The sequence below is a fragment of the Triticum urartu genome, chromosome 3 (genome assembly GCF_003073215.2).
Source record: "Triticum urartu cultivar G1812 chromosome 3, Tu2.1, whole genome shotgun sequence".
NCBI classification, from domain to species: domain Eukaryota; kingdom Viridiplantae; phylum Streptophyta; class Magnoliopsida; order Poales; family Poaceae; genus Triticum; species Triticum urartu.
In genome coordinates, this window is record NC_053024.1 from 519,247,007 (window position 1) to 519,268,682 (window position 21,676).

Consider the following 21,676-nt stretch of genomic DNA (forward strand, 5'->3'; position numbering starts at 1 on the left):
TACTGCCGCCGTCCCTGAGGACTCTTGTGAGATGAAATCCATCGATGATTGGGTCGAGAACCAATGCGGCGAAGCCGCCATGACGGATGCTAGTGGTATGGTCCCTTCGATCAAAAGTGATCGGGCAGGAGGACCATGGGTTGAACTTTGGGGCGACTGGCTCTATCGCGTAGCGCACGCTTCCGCTCCCGCTTGGGAATGTGGGTTGCGTATATCATGTTCACTCTCCGCACTTGTGGGGGAAAACCCTTCTGTCCATTGTTGTTCGGCGGCTTGGGCTCCTCGTCGTCGCTGTGCAGCCCCTTGTCTCTGTTTTCGGCCCTTAACTTTCCTGCCTGCTTGAACACCCAACAATCTCTGTTAGTGTGATTGGCTGGCCTTTCGGGGGTGCCATGTATCTGGCACAAGCGATCGAGTATTCGGTCCAAACTGGACGGGCCCTGAGTATTCTTTTTGAATGGCTTTTTCGCTGACCGGATTTATAGCCTTTGAATCCGGCATTGACTGCTGTGTCTTCATTGCTGTCGCTGTTAACGCGGTGTTTTTGCTTATTCCGACGTGTCCTACCACTTTTCTCCTTGGTATCCGAATTAACCGGGTTCTTTGATAAGTTGTTACTGCGAGCTAGCCAGCTGTCTTCTCCCGTGCAAAAGCGGGTCATGAGTGTCGTGAGGGCTGCCATGGATTTTGGCTTTTCCTGTCCCAGGTGCCGGGCAAGCCACTCGTCTTGGATGTTATGCTTGAAGGTTGCTAGGGCCTCCGCGTCCGGACAGTCGACTATTTGGTTTTTATTTGTTAGGAACCGTGTCCAGAATTGTCTGGCCGATTCCTCTGGCTGCTGAATTATGTGGCTTAAGTCATCGGCATCCAGTGGTCGCACGTAAGTGCCTTGGAAGTTGTCGAGGAATGCGGCTTCCAGGTCCTCCCAAGAACCGATTGAGTCTGCTGGCAAGCTATTAAGCCAATGCCGGGCCAGTCCTTTAAGTTTGAGCGGGAGGTATTTGATGGCGTGTAGATCATTGCCGCGTGCCATGTGGATGTGAAGGAGATAATCCTCGATCCATACCGCCGGGTCTGTTGTGCCATCATATGATCCGATGTTTACGGGTTTGAAACCCTCTGGGATTTTATGATCCATTACTTCATTCATGAAGCATAGCGGGTGTGCGGCGCCTCTGTACAGGGCTATATCACGACGTAGCTCGGAAGCGCTATGTCTGTTGTGTTCGGCCCGGCCGGATTTGTTGTATCCGGAGTGAATATCATTGTCACATGCCGTAGGGCGCCTGCGCGATCCGTAGATCGATCTTGTTTGTCTTCCCTTATCCTCCAGTATGTCTCGCAGGTTGGGCGCATTTTCCCGTGCCTTAGTTGAGCGGCGTCGGGGCATGGCTTGGGTGGAGGACCGAGGGGCCTCTCTGTCGCGGCCGCGAGGTGGCCGGTCTGCCATGTCATGCGCTGGTGATGTAGGTGCTTCCTCCTCTGATCGGGGTAGCGGCCTGCGCTTCGGGTAACTCTTGGAGGGGCGTTCGAGTTCATACTCTTCGGCCGTAAGGACTTCAGTCCATCTGTCAGCTAGCAAATCTTGGGCAGCTTTAAGCTGTTGCTGCTTTTTCTTGAGGCTGCTTGCCGTGGCTAAAAGCCTGCGCTTAAAACGCTCTTGTTCGGCGGGGTCTGATGGTATGACGAATTCGTCGTCATCGAGGCTTGCCTCGTCTTCGGAGGGAGGTGTATAGTTATCATCCTCGACCTCTTGGTCTGCCGCTCTCTCATGAGGGCTGGCTTTTCCATCTTCCTATGCCGAATCTTGCTGAGGTGGGTGTTCTTCGGCGTTATCCGGGGTAGTATTATCTCCCGTGCCGGAATCACCATTTTTGCTTTGGCGGGATTTAGAGCGGCGCCGTTGACGCTGGCGCTTTGGCTGTTTCTTGGGGGCGTCATCCCCCACTGTTCCATCGCCATCTCCATCTTTTGGAGTATCCACCATATATATGTCATATGACGAGGTGGCCTTCCAGAGCCCTACAGGTGCTGGTTCCTGTTCGTCTCCTACATCGTCGTCCATGCCGTCGATATCTTCGGAGCTGAAGTCAAGCATGTCGGTTAGATCGTCGACAGTGGCTACAAAGTTGGTGGTGGGTGGGCTTTGAATTTCCTCATCGTCCATATCCCACCCTTGCTGACCGTAGTCCGGCCAGGGCTCTCCTGATAAAGAGAGAGACTTAAGAGAGTTCAGGATGTCGCCAAAAGGCGAATGCTGAAAGATGTCTGCGGCGGTGAACTCCATTATCGGCGCCCAATCGGATTCGATTGGCAGGGGCGCGGGGGGTTCGGAGTCCGGGGAGGAGTCCGGATCCTCGGAGACACGGGCCATGCGGAGTGCGGGGCTGGAGTTCGGCTCGATCACCTCTGAGATCGCAGCCCCTGAGGCAGCGTCTAACCGCTGATCCTCGATCGGCGTAGTATGCTCCGATTCAATGGTCGAAACCGATGCGTATGCGGCCTCCAAGGCGCTGTTCGGCGGCAGAGCTATATCATGCCCATCGAGACAGTGCGGCGTGCTTGGCTGTGGCTCGAATCCGTCGAAGATCAAGTCCCCGTGGATGTCAGCTGTGTAGTTTAGGCTTGCAAACCTGACCTGATGGCCAGGGGCGTAGCTTTCAATCTGCTCCAGGTGGCCGAGTGAATTGGCCCGCAGAGCGAAGCCGCCAAAGACTAAGATCTGTCCGGGGAGAAAAGTTTCACCCTGGACCGTATCATTGTTGATGATCAAAGGAGCCATCGGGCCTAAAGGCGACAACACAGAGGAACTCTCAATGAAAGCACCAATGTCGGTGTCAAAACCGGCGGATCTCGGGTAGGGGGTCCCGAACTGTGCGTCAAGGCCGGATGGTAACAGGAGACAAGGGACACGATGTTTTTTACCCAGGTTCGGGCCCTCTCAATGGAGGTAATACCCTACTCCTGCTTGATTAATATTGATTATATGGGTAGTACAAGAGTAGATCTACCACGAGATCAAGGAGGCTAAACCCTAGAAGCTAGCCTATGGTATGACTGTTGTGTATGGAGTTGATTGCCTACGGACTACAACCCTCCGGATAGGGTTAGGGTTACATAAAGTCGGTTACAATGGTAGGAGATCTTGAATATCCGCATCGCCAAGCTTGCCTTCCACGCCAAGGAAAGTCCCATCCGGACACGGGACGAAGTCTTCAATCTTGTATCTTCATAGTCCAGGAGTCCGGCTGAAGGTATAGTCCGGCTACCCGAACACCCCCTAATCCAGGACTCCCTCAGAGGCATTTCCTTGTGTGCGGCCGTGGACCCAGCTGTCAGCCTCTCCACGCACAGTCTACTTCTGATGGTGTCGTTCGTTGAACACGTTGACCACGCCGCGCCAAGCGCATCCAAGGTGGTGGACGACGGCGACGCCCCGGACAACAATGAGCCGGAGATGGGAAGACGCGGGAGTAGAGTCGCAGACGGAGAGGTGCACGAGGGTTAACTGGTTCTAGTGCGGTGTGGTTCGGCAGTCGGTGGAGAAGAACAGGAGGTGTGGAGGGATGGCCTGGCCAACGATGGAGTAGCGCTTCATAGCGGAGCGTGCTAAGCAGAGCTGCTAGCAGCAGGAGGCAGGAGGTGGTCCCGACGGCGCTGGAAGAAGAAGACGAGAGATTGAAGATGGATGCCAGTCAATGGATGTAAATCCAACGGCTAACATGTCAGAATCATTTGTTGACTAAATTGACAACGACTTGCGTTAGCTTCGACCTATTGGCCCACATTTTAGCCTCCAAAAATGTGGCACGTATTTAACCCATTTTTTCAGAATTTACAGTCTTTTTTTTGCGCGGTAGAATTTACAGTCAATTTGATCTTTTTTTGAATTACAGCCATTAGCTAGGCTGGGTGAACAAATAATGTAGCGCCCATGCGGCCCATTTATTTTATTTCCTAAAAAATTACAGGCCATTTGCACTTTCTCGAAATACACGATTTTGCTGGGCTGATTCTAATTATAATGTTGGGTTGGGCCAGCAATGTTATCAGAAAAATAAAAAGGGGCTGAGCATTTTATTATAAATATATTTAAATAATATGTGATATTATTACATTCGTCCTTAAATCTTACCAAGCTTTTGTATACAATCACTAGGATTTTCGTGCCAAAATAATCCAGGATTTTATTTGTTAATAAATTATTTTTATAAGTTAATATGATGTGGGATATTGTTTTCTTACATATCTAAGTATCTGTTAAATATAGGATGACAATAAAAATAATATATAATAACATATAAAATAATTTAAATATATATAATATAGTTAGAAGGGAAACATAAATTGGACCTGGTGTTCCTATTCTTATATAGAAAAATAGAACAGACCTCTGCGTTTTCTTCAAAAAATACATAAATTGGGCTGCCAAAAATAAAACCTCGGATGGGAGGTCCATAGGCCGGTCGATACATGACGGCCCTAAGAAAATACAAACAGGCCTATGGACCTCCCATCCGAGGTCGTGGGCTGCGCATGTTAAAAATGAAAGCCTAGACGGGGCAGCCCAAAACCACGTCCAACACTTGCCAAAACTTCGTCCCTCGTTTTCTCTGTGTTTCGCACACTTGACATTGTGTGGGCATTTTGACTGTGCATCATATGAAGATGTGCTATGCATGAATGTTGATCAACATGATGTTAAGTGGCTGGTAGTTCCATTTTCGACCATGAATAAAACTTCCAACATGATGTTAACCCTGTTTGAAAAGGCCGTGTCAATATAAATGCTCTGCCTCTGAAAGTTGCAGTTTCTTATCTGAAACTGAACTTGCAGTTTCTTATCTGAAACTGAACTTCAGTTTCTTATCTGAAATTGAAACTTGCAGTTTCTTCTCTGTGAATCACATTGTCTGCACTTTTATACTCCTATGAAACTACATTTTTTTAAGTGCTAAAAATAGATCTCTAGAATTCATAAAATACTTCATATGCTCAATACCGCAAATCTGAAATTCAAAAGACATTCATATCTGAAAGTACTCTCAAAATACACAACACAAAACACAATTCACAACCTGCAAATAATGACAACCCTAAGCTCCTCCTGACAATTCACAACCTGCCCGACTATTGGGCTGGGGGGGCAGCCCCCTCCTATTCCTCGGTGGCATAAAGCCGCCCCATGAGACGATGTGAATGGCGAGGGAGACGATGGTGGGGAAGCGTCGTCGGGCCAACTGCTTTTCTCCTCTTGAAGTTGGGTTCGGTCGACGAAGACTCCACCGGCTCGCTCTGGCAGGACACCCTCACAAATGCCACCCTGTAGATGCTCGATCCTTCAATCTCTGGTGGATGCTCCATCTAGGATCGATACTCCCGCCACCGCTCCCTCATGATCAGATTCGGTGAATCTATTTGCTCCATGGCCCAGAGGAGCAGCTCTATGTACTCCGGCGCGACTCCCTCTGGGAGTATCGCCGCCTTTTCGCTCTGCTGCAGATATTTGGCCATGGATGTCGCCGTCACCGCTAGTTGGTCCTTGTTGTCAAACCAAGACTGTATCTCCAACATCCTAGCTAGCTTCACAGGGTCACCGTCTGTGATCCTCATGTATCGGTTGTACTCCTCCATCGATCTACTTCTCCATAGCACCTTCACTCGCCGGCGGTGGTTTTTGAATGGAAGAGGAGAGGAGCAACACTGGTTTGGGATTAGAACGGGAGAGGAGCGATGCTGGTTTTGGACTGGAACATGAGAGGAGGGGCGGTGGTTTTGAAATGGAAGAGGAGAGGAGCGGCGCTGCATTTAGATTGGAACAGGAGAGGAGCGGCGGTGGTTTAAGAGGAGAAGAGCGGAAGAGCGACGCTGGTCTTGGAAGTATTTTTTTGTTATTTTGCGTATTTTGGGTCAAACTTTGACCACGTACTGTATTTGACAAGCAAAATGTGAATGCATGTCACAAAAATTGTATCGTTTGGTTCGTATCTGAATGTACTTTCAAATTATATTATTTTTGCAACGTATAACATATATTTTATGTGCGAAAATCATGGTCAATTATGACCGAGAATAAACGGGAGACTAGTTAATGTGGGGCCGCTTTCTTAATTGAAGGGTAAATTGATTTTGATTTTGATCCAGTCACAGCGCGCCGGCCCTCTCGTCCAATCCTAAATCGCCGTTGTGCACTCCTCTCCCTCTTCTCCATTGCAAAACCACTTCCTCTCCTCTCCATCATCTCCATTCCAAAACCACCGTCTCGCCTCTCCCTCTTTTGATCTTCTCCATTGCAAAACCACCTCCACTCCTCTCCATCATCTCCATTTCAAAACCACCGTCTCGCCTCTCCCTCTTCTGATCTTCTCCATTGCAAAACCACCTCCTCATGCCCGTGGCCCGGAGGCGCAGTTGCCGTCATTTTGATCTGAAGCGCCGGATTATAACATATAACATGAAAAATGCCACATGTCAAGAAATCATAACCTCACAGCCCAAAGGAGACAACATGAATCCCGACGGACAAACTAGACGAGGAACAAAGCTCAAATTAAAGATAAACTTATAGAAAAAGGGGTCCGTTGATAGATGTCCTAATTAACATAGCCGGCTTGACCTAGATGGCAGCCGAGTAGCCACTGTTCGTGCATGTGCCCCCAATGACTAGCCCAACTTAGTTGTCGCTGTTTAACCCTCGCAGTGATCCGAAGCACATAACACCTAATTTTGCGAGATGACAAGAAACCTTTTTTTAGATTTCTCACCATAACTACAGCCATGTACAACACAGCCTGCACAATATGTAGACGATAGCCAATCCAGGCGTATCTGCTGGAGTCTGGTCACATGCATGGATGAACTGATCTTCCGTGTCTTGTAGGGATTGTCCAGGCACCAATGTAGTACAACACTTCTCTAGTACTATCGCTCGTCTCCCTCTTCTATTAAGTCACCCGACTTGCGGGGCCGGGGAGTGTGCCTATGGTCTGTTCTCAATTGCCGTCCCACATGTGTGTGCAAACGCAATATGACGCGCGTTCCATTCGGAGAGCAGCGTGCCAGACCGACCGACTGTCTGGGGTGCGACGCGAATGCGACTTGCGTGCTGTATACTCCGTACATGTGTACCTCCATTTTCTAGACGCTTTGCTCCATGGCGTGGGCGCAATCCATCGATACAAAATTAGTATACTGTATACTATTTAAAAGTCAAGGACGGGGCTTTTCCTGCGCGGTAGGCGACGGGGCAGTTCCGCCTAGTCGGTTCGACAGAGACGCGAGAAGACGAGGGAGTAGGCTGTTGCAAACGTAGGGCTGTGTGATTTGACATCGAGTTACTTCTGGACAGGTGGGGCCCCGTGATCATGGGAGAATGGAAAGCCACTACCCTACCGTTCGCACGCTGGCAGTTCGCTCCTACTCCTCCACGCATGTCCTTCAATACTACGGCAGTTCGCTCCTAGTCGTCCCGTCCATTCACATTACGACAGTTCCACTAATCCTAATCCTCCTCCCAAATCCATGGCGTCCCAAATCTCCACGATCGGTAGTGAATACAAGGTTGGAACCATCACCGGCGATGAGTTCGATGTCATCTACACCTGTTCTTCCGCGACGCTGAAAGGATGCCTTTCTCGCTTCAGACGCATGTTCGAAGACTCAGATGATGAGTGGGTCATTGGGCTAGATGTTGAGTACACCACAATCCTGGGACCAGAGAAGGATCTAAAGGACGAAGAGAGGAAGAAGCCCGTCGTGATCCAGGTTTGCGTGCATGACTTATGCTTGGTCTACCACATATGCCATGCCGACGTTGAGTGCCAGGATTTTAAGGACTTCCTCCAGAGCAACCTAGTCAAATTCGTTACTGTAGAATTTGGTAACGACAAAGAAGTCCTGCGTCGGATAGGCCTCGTTGTAGGAAACACCTTCGACCTCCAGAAGAATCAGCTGGTGTCCTCTCATCAGCCTTCAATGCTGACCCTAGCAGGAGCCATGGTTCATCCTTCGTACGGTAAACTGGAGAAACTTCCATACACGTTTCATCATCATGCATGGTAGCAGAATGTACTAGATATAGACCACATCCGCTACGCTGCAATGGATGGCTACCTTTGCTTCAATATCTACAAGGGTTGGATGAAGAGCAACAGCCAAGTGTGTGGTTCATGCAAAGAAGTATCGGCCAAGAGGAAGAGGGACAAGGACGAAGTCGAGGACATGGACAAGGACTCCAAGTAAGGTGGTAGTGTCGTTGCTCATGGTGGTTCTAATGCAGTGTCTACCGAAATAGTTGCAAAGTTTAATTTCAGGTGTGCTTAATTTAATTTGAGGGGTGTGTTGTGCTGAGCCCCCAGCAGAACTATGTTATGTTTCTTCTCGTTACTTTAACTCTTCAGTACGTACATACTAGTATTTCTTACATTTCATCTTTTAGTTGGTATAGTACTACCACTCGTTTCTTCACATTATATATGTACAATATATATGGCCAACATCATATAGCCAGTAGTTTAGTTGTCAAATAATTTTAGGGTGCTTAGTTTTGTCAAAGAATTCCAGGATGCTTAGAGGGTGCTTGGATCCAAGGGACTTATTTTAGTCTGACTAAAAATAGTCTCTTTAAGAGGCTAAAGTTCCAAGCACCCCTGACTAAAGAGGGGCTAAAACTAGTCTTGAGACTAAAAAATTTTAGTCAGGGGTACCCCTACTAAAATGTGGATTAGTCCTCTCTCTACTCATTTAACTCCTCTCCTTTAACACAGGCAAGTTCTAGATTGGAGGGTTTGGAGGATAATAAATGCTCATTAACTTGATTTTAGCCTTTTTAGTATTTGGATCCAAGCATGGGTGAGGCTAGCATGTTTTAGTCCCACTACTTTTAGTCATGGGACTAAAATGTATCCAAGCACCCTCTTAGTTTTATTTGAGGGGTGGGTTGTGTTGGACACCATTATTGTGACTAGCCTTTTTAATAGTACTATATGCATAATTTGGCGACGAGCGCTCTCTATATGTACCACCTTTTTTTAATTTCAAGTTTTGCTCCATGGCGCAATCCATCGATACTACTGCTGTACAAAAGTATACATTTTTTAAAAGGCTAGAGGGCGGGGCAGTCTAGCTTGGTCGGTTTCATGAGAGGCGAGGGCCTTTGTGATTTGACGGCTCAATACTGCTGGAAGGCGGGGCCTTGTGATTTGACTGCTCGTATAAATGCGCCGACGACCTGATCGAGGAGGAGCCAAGAACCATGTGGTATACTCAAGTTTTCTACTGGAGTAGTACTGCGACGGAGGAGCACGAAACACGGCAGCCCAGTGCCATATGGCAATAAAAATGTTCTAATTTGCTAGTCATCTCATTGTTAGCATTGTTCTATTCATTCCCTCAAAAAAAAGCATTGTTCTATTCATGCCTCGCAGAGAACGTGACACGTGCGGCGAAACACCCGAAGCAAAAGATGAAACACAGGAGCAAAAGAAGAGGGAAGATTATCACCCCAAATGATCTAATTCGCCGCGGAGTGGTAACTGCTTCTTCATCGCCTCCATGACCTCCATCTCATTTCGCGTTTCCTCCGCCATCTTCTTCATTCTGTCCATGACGCGGGATTTCTCGACGCGAGCCTTCATCATCTGTTCCACAACCGCATTACGTACCTTAACAGCAGCCGGGTGCTCGATGCAGAGCTTCGCCAACTCCTCCTTCTGTTCCATGACAAGGGCCTGCAGCATCTTCATCGAGGAACTACTATTCTCATGCAGCTTCTTCCAGCCGGCGTTCTTCTCCTTCAACAGGTCGATCTCGTGGCAGAGCCTCGCCTTGTCCTCCTGAAGTCGTAGGATTTTGCCGGTCGCCTTCTTCTCCGAGGCAATGCTCTTCTTCAGTAGCATCACCAAGCCAGCGGTCAACTCCCCCTGCTGATTGAGCTTAGCGGGCATGTCGTCAAGACTCTCCTTCAGCAACTCCATCAAGCCTTGGATGAACTCCATCTGCTTATTTAGGTGCTTATTGAGCTGATCGGGCATGCCGTCGAGGGATAACGACTCCAGCTCCTCCGGCTCGGCATGTTCGCCTCTGCGGCTAGGGCGCTCCAGGGAGCCATCGCTTGCCCGTGAGAGATCTTTCGAGGTCTTTGCGTGGCGGCGAGCCCTCTCTTTTTTTTCCGTAGTCTTGGTTGCCGCTCCCTTGTTACGAGTAGTTCTCGACCTAGAGCTCTGCTCACCGTCCATGGCAACGACGGACGAAGAAGAAGCACTTATGAGGAGGAAAGGTAGAGTAAGTTTCGGTTAGGTAGTTCCCCTTTTTATAACCTAAGTACTAGCACTAGTACTAATACCTGCATAGTGGGAACATGTTCAGGTTTGGTACGCACTAGTAGGTGTGAGCAGGCTTTCGAATGTGATGGGAACAAGGTAAAGATTAATTGATGGTTTTGGTTTCGAGGCCCAAAACGGCTCCCGATGAGTTTAGCGGAACAAAAATTTCAAGTACTACACTGCTCAAATGCGTAAATGCTATGTTACTGTCAAAAATTGGCACAAAATACGAAAGAGACCAATGGAAGTACTACTAGCAACCCACGATTTAACTACTCGCATGCGCGCAGTGGAGTAATAATGTCTTTCTTCCGTCCTCACGTCCACTCAATTTGCATGCGCAGTATTAATTGACCATCAATGAAGTGAACGACTTTACACGCGTCAAATTATCACATGGGGTGGATCTTGGTACAAAATTGCATCCTCCCGTGTACCCACGTGTGCGTGTGAGGGAATGAGTGTGTGCGTGGCGTGCGTGCACATATTCACTTCGTGCATGTACCGCCAGTATGGCTCAGGGAGGACGAGTACATTCTTCTGGAACCAGCAGCATGTCACTGTGATCAATCCACGCAAGGAGGTCGCGACAACGCCTCCACATGTGCCACATGGCTTCATGAACTGTAAGAGAGACACTGTGTAGCGTGTCATTGGTATTCTAATTTACGTGTTTTGTACATACTCGAAGTACTAGTAAGGTTCACGTGCATTGCACGCATTAGATTTTGCAACCAAATTATGAATAAATACCACACTATAGCATGTAAGCTCTGAGTCATATATGCCTGATGTAGCCCTTCGTTTAATTCTTATAGTTCATCTCATTCAAAATCAATTAGTTTTTATAAAAAAGCTAAGAACGTGGGAATAGGAAAAACATGGGATTATAGTGGAATGTCGTCTTGAATCCTACAGGATTGTACGAGTGTTTGATTGTGCATAGAAAAAACGTAGAATTCTTTCAAAGAGGTTTGAGTGAATGGGATGTTTCCTATGAAATCTAGTGCAAATGAATCATATGGAAAAATTCCTATGGTTTACAATCCTACGAATCAAACAACCAAGATAGGAAAAATTCCTAATGATTAGAATCCTCCAAAATTCCTTTGAGAATCCTTTGAATCAAAGAAGCCCTTAATCTATTTTATGATTCATGGAATTGTGCGTTGTAAAGCATAAAGTAAAAACAAATAATGGCAATTCAACTAGAAAAAAAAGTTTGGGCAGTTATGATACGGAAGATTCTAGAACAAAAAAGAACCACTGTTGTTTTGAGGTTTGTGCATTATGCTTAAGTTCAACCATGGAGTCTGCTAGATTTTACATGTGGAAAAATCCGGTGCGGGCTAGAAGATGGTGCGAGGGGGCGAGTGGAGGGAGACTATGAAGGAATGCACAAGTGTGAGATCAATATTTAGAGAGAGGGGGCGAACACGTGCGCTATTGCGCGCAGTGGCGGAGCCATGAAAAATAAATGAGCTAGGGGGCCAAGCATTGCTAATCCTTTACAAGGAGGGTCAATTCATGAACTTAAACCATTTTTAGCAGCAATTGTCTAATGATCACATTCATATTAGCCTCGATATATAGTGATGTTAGGGGGGGAGGGGGCAGGGCCCTTATTGCCCCTGTCTTCGCCATTGTGCACGCGTCTGAGAGATGAAGCGGAAGGCATGGATGATTAGAGGGGGACGTTGGATATATAATTAATGTGGGTGTATTAGCTATATATGTTAATCCTATATAGAGAGGTATAGATTGATCGATGTGGACGTGGGAAAGAGGGTGAGACCTCACTGGATATATCGATTGATCGGTTTGTGTGGAAAACTATGAAAGACCTAGCTATACACACACATACATAGAGGAACACCGATCGTTGCGCATGCACGTGTGAGGGATAAAGAATGCCTGATATGATGGAGAGGGCGATGTGTGTGGGTGTGTGCCTTCATGGGAGACCGACATGAAGAAAAAGATTGCATGCGTGCGATCGATAATGCTGACTGGTAGTGTGTGTGCATGCATGCACGAGAGAAAGTTAGTGGTACAATTATAAAGAGAAGACTATTGTGTGGGTGTAAAATAATAGGTGAGGTCATAATCAATGTAAAGTTGAATTCAAATATTTGAATAAGATATCCTGATGTTTGAAACCCATGCATGCATGAATATAACGGAGATCTGCGCGGTGTGGTTTGGAAACGAGCATGTTGTAATGAATACACATTGAACAAGGTCAGACTGATTTGAATTTGAGATACCGATGGCAGACATCATTTGGCCATGTCGCATCCGCGCATGGGCACACTATTCTAATTGGAGATGATGGGAGGCTTTCGCATCACATATCTATATCTATACCCCTATATATATATTTTATATTTTATATATTTTTATATTGTGTGCAGGTAACTTTAACTTTGAAAGATGGTCGTTGGATGAGGCGAATCCGATGGTCCAAAGATGGTAAATTTGAGCACTACTGGCCGTTGGATATCATCTAGATTTCACCAGATTTCGCCACATGTATAATCTAGAAGACTCCATGGTTGAACTTAAGCATAATGCACAAACATCAAAACACAAGCACTTCTTATTTGTTCTAGAATCTTCTGTATCAGAATTGCCCAAATGTTTTTCTACATGATTTGCCATTATTTGTTTTTACTTTATGTCTTACGACGCACAATTCCATGAATCTTAAAATAGATTAGCTTTCTTATAAAAACTAGATGATTTTGAATGAAATGAACTATAAGAATTAAACGAACATCTACATCATGCATATATGACTCAAAGCTTGCATGCTATAATGTGGTATTTATTCATAATTTGGTTGCCAAATCTCATGCGTGCAATGCACGTGTACCTTACTCTAGTCTAAATAGTGTTTGTGTGTGTGTTGTGCGTGTTGAGGTGCGAATTGTCTTTTTTTGGGTACACATTAAGCTTGTTCTTCCGAAATTTCAAGCCGCGCCTTGTTATGCCGAAAATTCAAGCTAGTGTCTCAAACTCCCGCCTCTTCAACCCGCGCCTTGTTAGCCCGAAATATTTAAGATATATCTTTGTCTCGTTGTGCTCTGACAACTCCCTCCATCTCAACCCGCGCCTTGCTATTCTGAAATTACAACGCGCGCGAAAACTCCCACCTCCTGTGAAATCCCGACACGCGAAATGCCTGTGTTTCCCCTGAACCGAAAGAACCACCTCAAATCGGTGGGGTTACTTTCGTATATTACCCCACATTTCTGACAAGCGTGTCTCTAAGCCATGGTTCCCCACTACCATCCTATCCGCCCACCCATTCGTACACCGAGGCCGCGAAAACCCGCGATGAAACCCCACACCCTGCTCCGTCCGCCACCCAGCCGGAGCCTCTTCCCCGATGACGTCGTCCACAACAACACCTCGACGTCCGTCATCCATCGTACCGGATGAGGATCCATCGTCGATCTCATCGTCCCGCCGGTTCAGCCACCCTGTCCTCCACCTCCAAGGAGCTGCACCGATGTTCACCTCGTCATTTGCGCCACCTCCATTCCCACACCGCCGTCTTCACCTGCACCACCGGAAGAGCATCATCATCACCGTTTCCTCGGATGAAGAAGCAACCTAATCGGCGCCACCAAAGAGGTTGTACACTAATCGCCGCATTTTCTTCTTGATTCGATCTCACGGTGCTGCCGGCGCTCGGTCCCGACCGACACGGCGCGGCTCCATCCACGGCGGCGTCACCGGCCACTTCCTCCACGGCGTCACTCCCTCGGCGGCGACGTCCACATCAGTAGGAGCTGCTGCTGCTTTAGCTCTCGCTCACGCTGCTACTCTGCTCTTGCTCTCGGTTCCCTGCCTGGTCCGCTCTTGCTATTGCTCTTGCTCGCGCTGCTGCTCTGGCTCTTGCTCTTGCTTGCGATGCTGCTCCGATTTAGCTACACATCAGTCGACTGAATCGACTTTGGGTCAGTCGATTTTTAGGGGGTGGGGGGGGGGCTCGCCAGGGTGAAGGAAGAACCAGCCGCAACGGGGAGGGGTGCTCGCCGGAGAGGTACCCTACTATCTATCTTAGGGTTCAGGATGGGGGCGGTGGTCGCCGGCGGTGGCGGGGCGTTGGCGGGGCGCTGGCATGGGGATCGCCAGAGAAAAAGCTCGGCACGAGTGGGGTCTATAGGGATGGCCGGGGCGGCGGCGGACCGGCGGTGGGGAGTGCTTTCGAGGCGGTCGGGGCGGCGCACCGCCGGCCGCGGGCGGCGGGGGGCTGCTGTTTGGCCGGTGGTGGCTGGCGGCTCAGGAGGGTGGAGGTTGAAGATGAACCGCAGGCCCTTGATTTCGTATCCAACAGCTGCAAAATCGACTGACTAGAGATGAAAAAGTCAGTCGACCGACGTGTAGCCTCACCTTGCTAGTGCATTCAGTTTCGACGGCAAAATTTAGTTTCGACAGCAAAATTCAGTCTCGATAGTTAAGTTCAGTTTCGACAGTAAAGTTCAGTTTCGACAGTTAAGTTCAGAGATGAGCGGCTGATGTATTTTACATCTAGCACTTTGTGGTTATGTATTTTACGTCATGTATTGTAGATGCTATTAGAATTCCACTCAGGTTAACGTTGTTCGTTGTCTCTCTTGTCCTGCTTCAGCCTCGGTGTCGTACAACTCACCGGAGCTGCTCCAACGACGAAACCCTCCATCACAGCGGAGCAGTACCTCGGGCTCCATCTCCAGACGCCTAAGATCTTCTTCCCCTCCTCCAACAACCAAGTCAGCCGGAGCATCCTCACCCGCCAACCTAATCACGTTGAGATCGACATGGCTTCGCCAAAGAGGTTATACACTTGTTGCATCTTTTTTTACTCTACATGTTATATATATTATCCACTGAGCACTCGTAGTAACGGGAAATACGATTATTTTATCCTACTATATGACAAGCAGTGAGGTACCAGGCAACTTAGCTATCCGTGATGGACTCTCTTGAATGCCATCATTATTTATCTCTACGCGTTTGAGCTGTGCATTTGTCGTTGGGCCTAGGAGTTGAGCTAGTATGGCAGTGGCCTGGGTCCAAAGTAATAGAAGTAGCACAAAAACATTTTTTTAGTGTAGGATTTTCCTTGCTCAAGCCTTCCTACTAGAATCGCCAGTGCTTGAAAGGAAAAGTGAATGAAAAACATCAGAATTGGAAAGTTTCCTATGGTACTACTTTTCATGAATTTGGTGCAAAGGAATGGAGCAAAGGAAAACTGTAGGATTTGTTCCTTTAGTGTCTCCTTGAAAGAAAAACCGTAGGAATTCTAATTTCCACTTCTCTCCTTTTCATATTCCTATTCATCAAGCACAAGACTAAGAGATAGTAGCATAATAGCATTATAACCGTACATTTTCTTGTGGTTTGACTTAATCTCACCATGCTTTTTTGCATCATGTGATCTTCCAATTGTTGTGAATCAAACACCCAGATTGGCAGAAATCTTGTGTTTTTGAGTTCTCTGTTTTGCACGTGCATTCCTATCCTATTCCTGTCTATTTCCTATCCCTGCATTGTTAGAATCCTCAAATTCAAACAAGCCCTTACTCAATTACTTCTGTTACAGATATGTGTCAAAGAAAACCTTGTGTGGTTTGTCCTGCTCCTATGGCGCTGTGTTCCACCCCAGCTCAGCTGCTCCAACAACGGAAGGGTTCACCACAGCAGGGATCCGCTCTCCAGACTGTCTTTCGCCGCCTCAGATCTTCTTCCCCGCCGCCGGCAGCCACGGCAACTGCATTACCATCATCAACTGAGCAGATGACCTTGAGGACTACACGGGTCCACAAGAGAGGTCGCACTCTTCCGTGTCTGCTTACATTACGTGTCGCTTAATATGATGACATGCTACATTATTGTTGTGTTCACCTATTAGACTCCGAGTCAGGTCCAAACTAATGCTGAAACTTGAGTATTTAAATGGTTGTGGGGTACATATTGGGGCAACAATCAGTACTATCTGTCTACTATCTGGTTAATCTCCGGTGTCTACTATGAGTTTCATGTTGGGTGCAAACAAACATTAAAGGAGACATTATCTGTATTTTTTAACTAAAGGTATTATCTGCCTGCTATCATTGGTTTTGGGTCTATCCACAGGTTGCTACCATCACTCTGGATTTATGCATGCACTCCTTACATAATCTCACTATGTTTTATTCCTGTGCATGCCAGTTATTGTACACAATGGAACTGATCATGTAGAGCAAAAGAGACGAGCCTTGCGTGGCAATAAAATTTCATGCAGACGTTGTTCCATGGGGGCGCAAAGGCAGGCCCCCTCCACCCATTTCGGATCATAATCAAGAGGAAGATAACTGTTCTGAGGGGGATTCAGAAGGAGAAGACCACTCCTATTTACCCCATGAGGTCTTTGCTCTAACTTGGCATGCTGATGTTGGTAATATCATGCATATGGTGCCTTGCATTGCTTACTGTATACATTAAAGATGTCATCTGCTTAGTTTAGACATGCTTTGTGTCAATGCCATCTGTTTAGTTTCTTTATCGTATATGTGAATCATGCAATGCCATCTTGTCTAGTCAGGCATCATATATGTGAATTTTGCAATGCCACCCTGGTTAGCCAGTCATCTTATATGTGAATTATATCATGCCATCATTTTTTTATTACGTGTTAAATTTGTCAACAATTTTAGTACATTCAATTACTCTTCCTGTGCATCAGCCATTCGGCACGGTCATGGAAAAATCTGGAGTGGAAACAAGGTCTTTAGAGCAGACAATGCTATCTGATGAAGCGCATGTCTTGTTGGTTACCGATAGCTCCTCAGAGGAGGATTCAGAGACAGATGACTAGTCATATTTCCCCCCGAGGTGCATGCCCTAACTTGGCAGGGTTATGTTGCTCATATCGTGTGTATGGTATCTTGCATTGCTATGTCATTTGCTTAGTTTAGACATGCTTTGTGTGAATGCCACCTGTTTAGTGTCTAATTACCATATATGTGAATTATGCAATGTCATCTTGTTGCAAGACATTATATATGTGAATTATGCAATGTTATCTTGTTGCAAGGCATTATGTATGTGAATTATGCAATGCCATGCTGTTTAGGAAAGCGTCATACATGTGAATTATATCATGCTGTCCTTTTTTTGTATTTCTCATTGCTTTTGTCGACAATGTTTGTATATTCAACTGCTCTTCATGTGCATTGGCCATTTGCATTGGTGATGGAGAAATCTGGAGTGAAAACAAGGTCTTCAGAGCAGACAATGCTACCTGCTGAAGCAGATATCTTGTTGGTTACAGATAGCTCTTCAGAGGAGGATTCAGAGGCAGATGACCAGTCCTATTATCCCCTTGAGGTGTATGCTCAAACTTGGCAGGGTTATATTACTCATATAATGCATATGTTGTATTGCAATGCTTAGTTTTTACATCATATACACAATATTGCATGCCATCTCCTTAGTTGACACATCATGTATGCGATTGCCCTCTGCTCACTTCCTTAGTATATAAATCATATATTTGAATTATGTCATGCCATGATGTTTACATAGACAGCATGTATCTGAATTATGGCATGCCAACCCATTTTCTAAAGACATAATATAGTTATATCATCTCATCCTTTTTACATAGTCATCATATTTTAAATTATGTCATTCTATCTGTGAATTATATCATGCCATCATGTTTCCATCGATGGCATGTTTGTGATTTATGGCATGCCAACCACTTTAATAGACACATCGTATAGTTATATCATGTAATCCTGTTTACATAGTCATCATATTTTGAAGTATGTCATTCTATCCTATTTAGTTAGCCATCATACATGTGAAATTGTGTCATGCTATCATGTTTAATTAGCCATCATATATGTGAAATTATGTCCTGCTATTCTGTTTGCTTAGACAACATAAATGTGAATTATTTCATGCCCTATTTTCTTCCCTACTATCCATTGCACCTGTCTATCTTACAATGTCTATACATTCCATTACTTTTCTTGTTTATCAGCCACTTCAATTGGAGGGAGTGATGGTAGTATCTGTGGGATAAAAACATGGTCTTTAGAAAATATCGTGCTACATGTCGATGCAGATAGAACCATGGTTGTACTTGCCCAAGAACCAGCCCCACCACACATAACCCACGCTTATGCAGATTGTACCCCTACCCAGTTGGACAGAGAACCAGCTACACCCCTTCTAACCCCAACCCCAGCAGATAGACACCCAGTTCCCGTTGACACAGCACCGTCTCCACCACAGAGCACCCAAACACGAGCAGTTAGTAAGGCAACTGCAGTGCCCAAATCACGAGAACCACCACTCCGAACCTGAAGTCAACGCTTAAAGCAGAAGAAGAATTGTTCTCAGGTCAGGTTCCGTAGTTATGGTTCATACTACTTTGCTCTTGCATCACTGTATTTACTGATACCAACTAATTTCAAATTTGAAGGATGCAATTGAAACTCCAATGGCGCAACAGGTATGTTTTAAACCTGTTTCTTCAACGTGTTTGGCTATTTTCTGTTGTAACTTGCTCTATGTTGATTTCAGTTTCAATTGAATAAACAGTTGTGTTCTCATCCTGTGCACATTACAAGTGTTGTTATTGCTGTGTAGTTTCCCACACTTATATTCTGTCTATGCTGCTTTGTCTTAAATAGATATGATTCGAACTGTATCTATCTTGATTTGGCAACATAAACTAGAATGATATAGACCATATAGTGACCATACTACATAGATATATGTTTGTTTCATGCTGTTATCCTGTCCACCTTACTACTGAACTGGTTTACCAAAATGAGTTTCATATACTACATTGTAAACCTGAGATGTGTTTGTTTGTTTCTCTTTTAGAACACGGATAAAATATTGGAGAAGAGTTCCCCTTTATGCAATGGTAAAGGAAGTAATGCAGATAAGGTTCAAGATAGTGAGACATCCCTGTTGGTCTCCAAGAAAGCTGACAAAAACTATATTGAAGACACTGAGACAACCCCAAAGTCCTGTCTTGATGTAGTGTTCGAGTTACTAGCTACCACTACTGGCACCAGCTCTTCGAACTCGTTGCCTGAATCAGTTCAGCTTCTTGAGTCTCAACTTCAAGTTGAAAGACATCGATCAGATGTTATGCGACAGGAAGCCGAAGGACTGAGGAAGTCCCTGCAGAATTCAGATGCATACTTTCTGGTGCAACACCAAGCGCTGGAGGACTTAAGCGCTAAACAAGAGAAAGTTAATAAGCTTGCTAAGCATCTTGCCAGCATTATTGGTACCCAGGATATTGTTTCTTGAGCTCTTCTGAAGTGGTTTCAGTTCTGGACTTGTTTTGCTGCGGCGTTTATATGCTGCTGTGTTCCCTATATTTGCACTGGTGGTGAATTTTGATGCCCAGTGGATGTAATATGTGTAATAGCCGTGATAGCCTAGTGTAAGTTGCTTGCTTATTTATTTCCTTGTTGTCTTGTTTATTTGTTTGCTTGTAGTCAGTGTAGTTCTTTTTCTGCGGTTTGCTAGTGGCTGCAATAACCTATTTTTTAAAACTAGGCCACAATAACCATGGGCTAATATTTACTGTAGTGACACTTGGCTTCCTACGGGCCGTATAAACAGTGGGCCTTCTACGGGCCGTAGAGACAATGGGCCTTCTACGGGCCGTATCATCAATGGGCCTTATAGGGGTCGTATGATTGATTGGCCAAACATGGGCCAAATAGACCGCATTCTGGCCATAAACGGGCTAGAGTTGGAATCGTCCCTTCATGGGCCGACCATAATGGGCCATCGTTAATAGGCCGTATTTGATGACGCTATGAAAACGGCCCAACGTATTAACAGACCACAAACGGGCCTACTATAACCACGGGCTGAATTTGGCCCACAAGCAGAAAATGACAGTAACGGGCCATAAGTAAACGAATGCTGGAAAATAGCCCAAGAATAAATGGCCTCTGAGAAGGCCGAAAGATAACATGGGCTGGAAACGGCCCAACGGAATAATGGGTCGTTAATGGGTATAAAGTGATACACTGTTCTTTACGGGCCAGTTTCACCATGAGCCGTTAATGGTTGTAAAGTGATACACTGTTCATTACAGGCCAGTTTCACCACAGGTCGTTAATAGGCCAAGAGTTACATAGGGCCTCATATGGGCCGAAAGACGTCATGGGCCATACATGGGCAGAAGTGAAAACGGGTTGCAATCATATTGGATGGCCCAGATGACGCTACTGGGCCTAATTCAAATAGGGCGTAATGGGCCTTGGGTTAGGGGGCTGTAAATGGGCTATATGCGAACAGGCCATTAACAGGCTTTCCATGGGCCGGCCCGCCACCTTTTGACCAAGTCAAATGGGCCGGCCTTTTCACAGGAATGGGCCTCTGTTGGGCCGTGCCACGTGTCGATGTATCATAGGCACCTTCTGTCCAATGAGTGGATGACATCTGTCCCGGCGATGAGCCGAGACGTGTTTCCTCCAGCCAATGATGATTTTACACGTGGAAAATCCCCATTGGTCGGGTCTATTAATGGGTTATCGAATCCAAAACCCGACCCGATAGCTTAACGGCATTCCGTTACGATGGATGCCACGTGTCGGTCACCCTTGACGAAAGCACTTTTGTGATGCGCGATTTATCGTCATGGAAGTGGACACTTTCGTGATGATAATTTTGGTAATGTCATGGAACACTTCTACGACAGCACAGGTATGTCTATCTTGATTCTGTCATAAAATCGTCATGGATGTACATGCATGACAGAAAACGCAACCTACTGTGACAAACACGTATCATCACGGAAGTGTGTTTTTTTGTAGTGTCACCTACCGAACTTGCTCGTGCAGTTGTGAGAGCTCTGGTAGAAGATCACCTAAAGACCCAGGCATCTTCTCCGCGGGATGACCCGTCAGCATACCTGCAGACATAACTCTGTTAGCCAGCTTCTTCGCCGAACTCCTTTAAAAAGTTCGTTCAAGCATTTACTAAAAATGCCGCGCCGAAGCCGCTTATTCTCCTTCACAGAGTCCGCAAGCTGTGCTCGGACATCTTTCAGTTCCATGCCCAGCCGGATATTGGCGTCTTGGAGATTATTTTTCTCCTACCTGACTCACGTAAGTAGGCGCTTGCCAGCATTTAGCTATCGATCAGCACGTGCCGCATTCACCGCCTCGGCCTCCGGATTCACCCCGGGGCCATCTACAAAATCTATTATTAGATTTGCATGCATGTCGTATACTACCTGGTACCTGTATTCTTTGAAATGAAAACAAGTGTTACCAGAGGGGCCCTTCTCGGACTCCTTCAACGCGGCAACAGCGGCCCCTAGCTGGGCCTTGCAC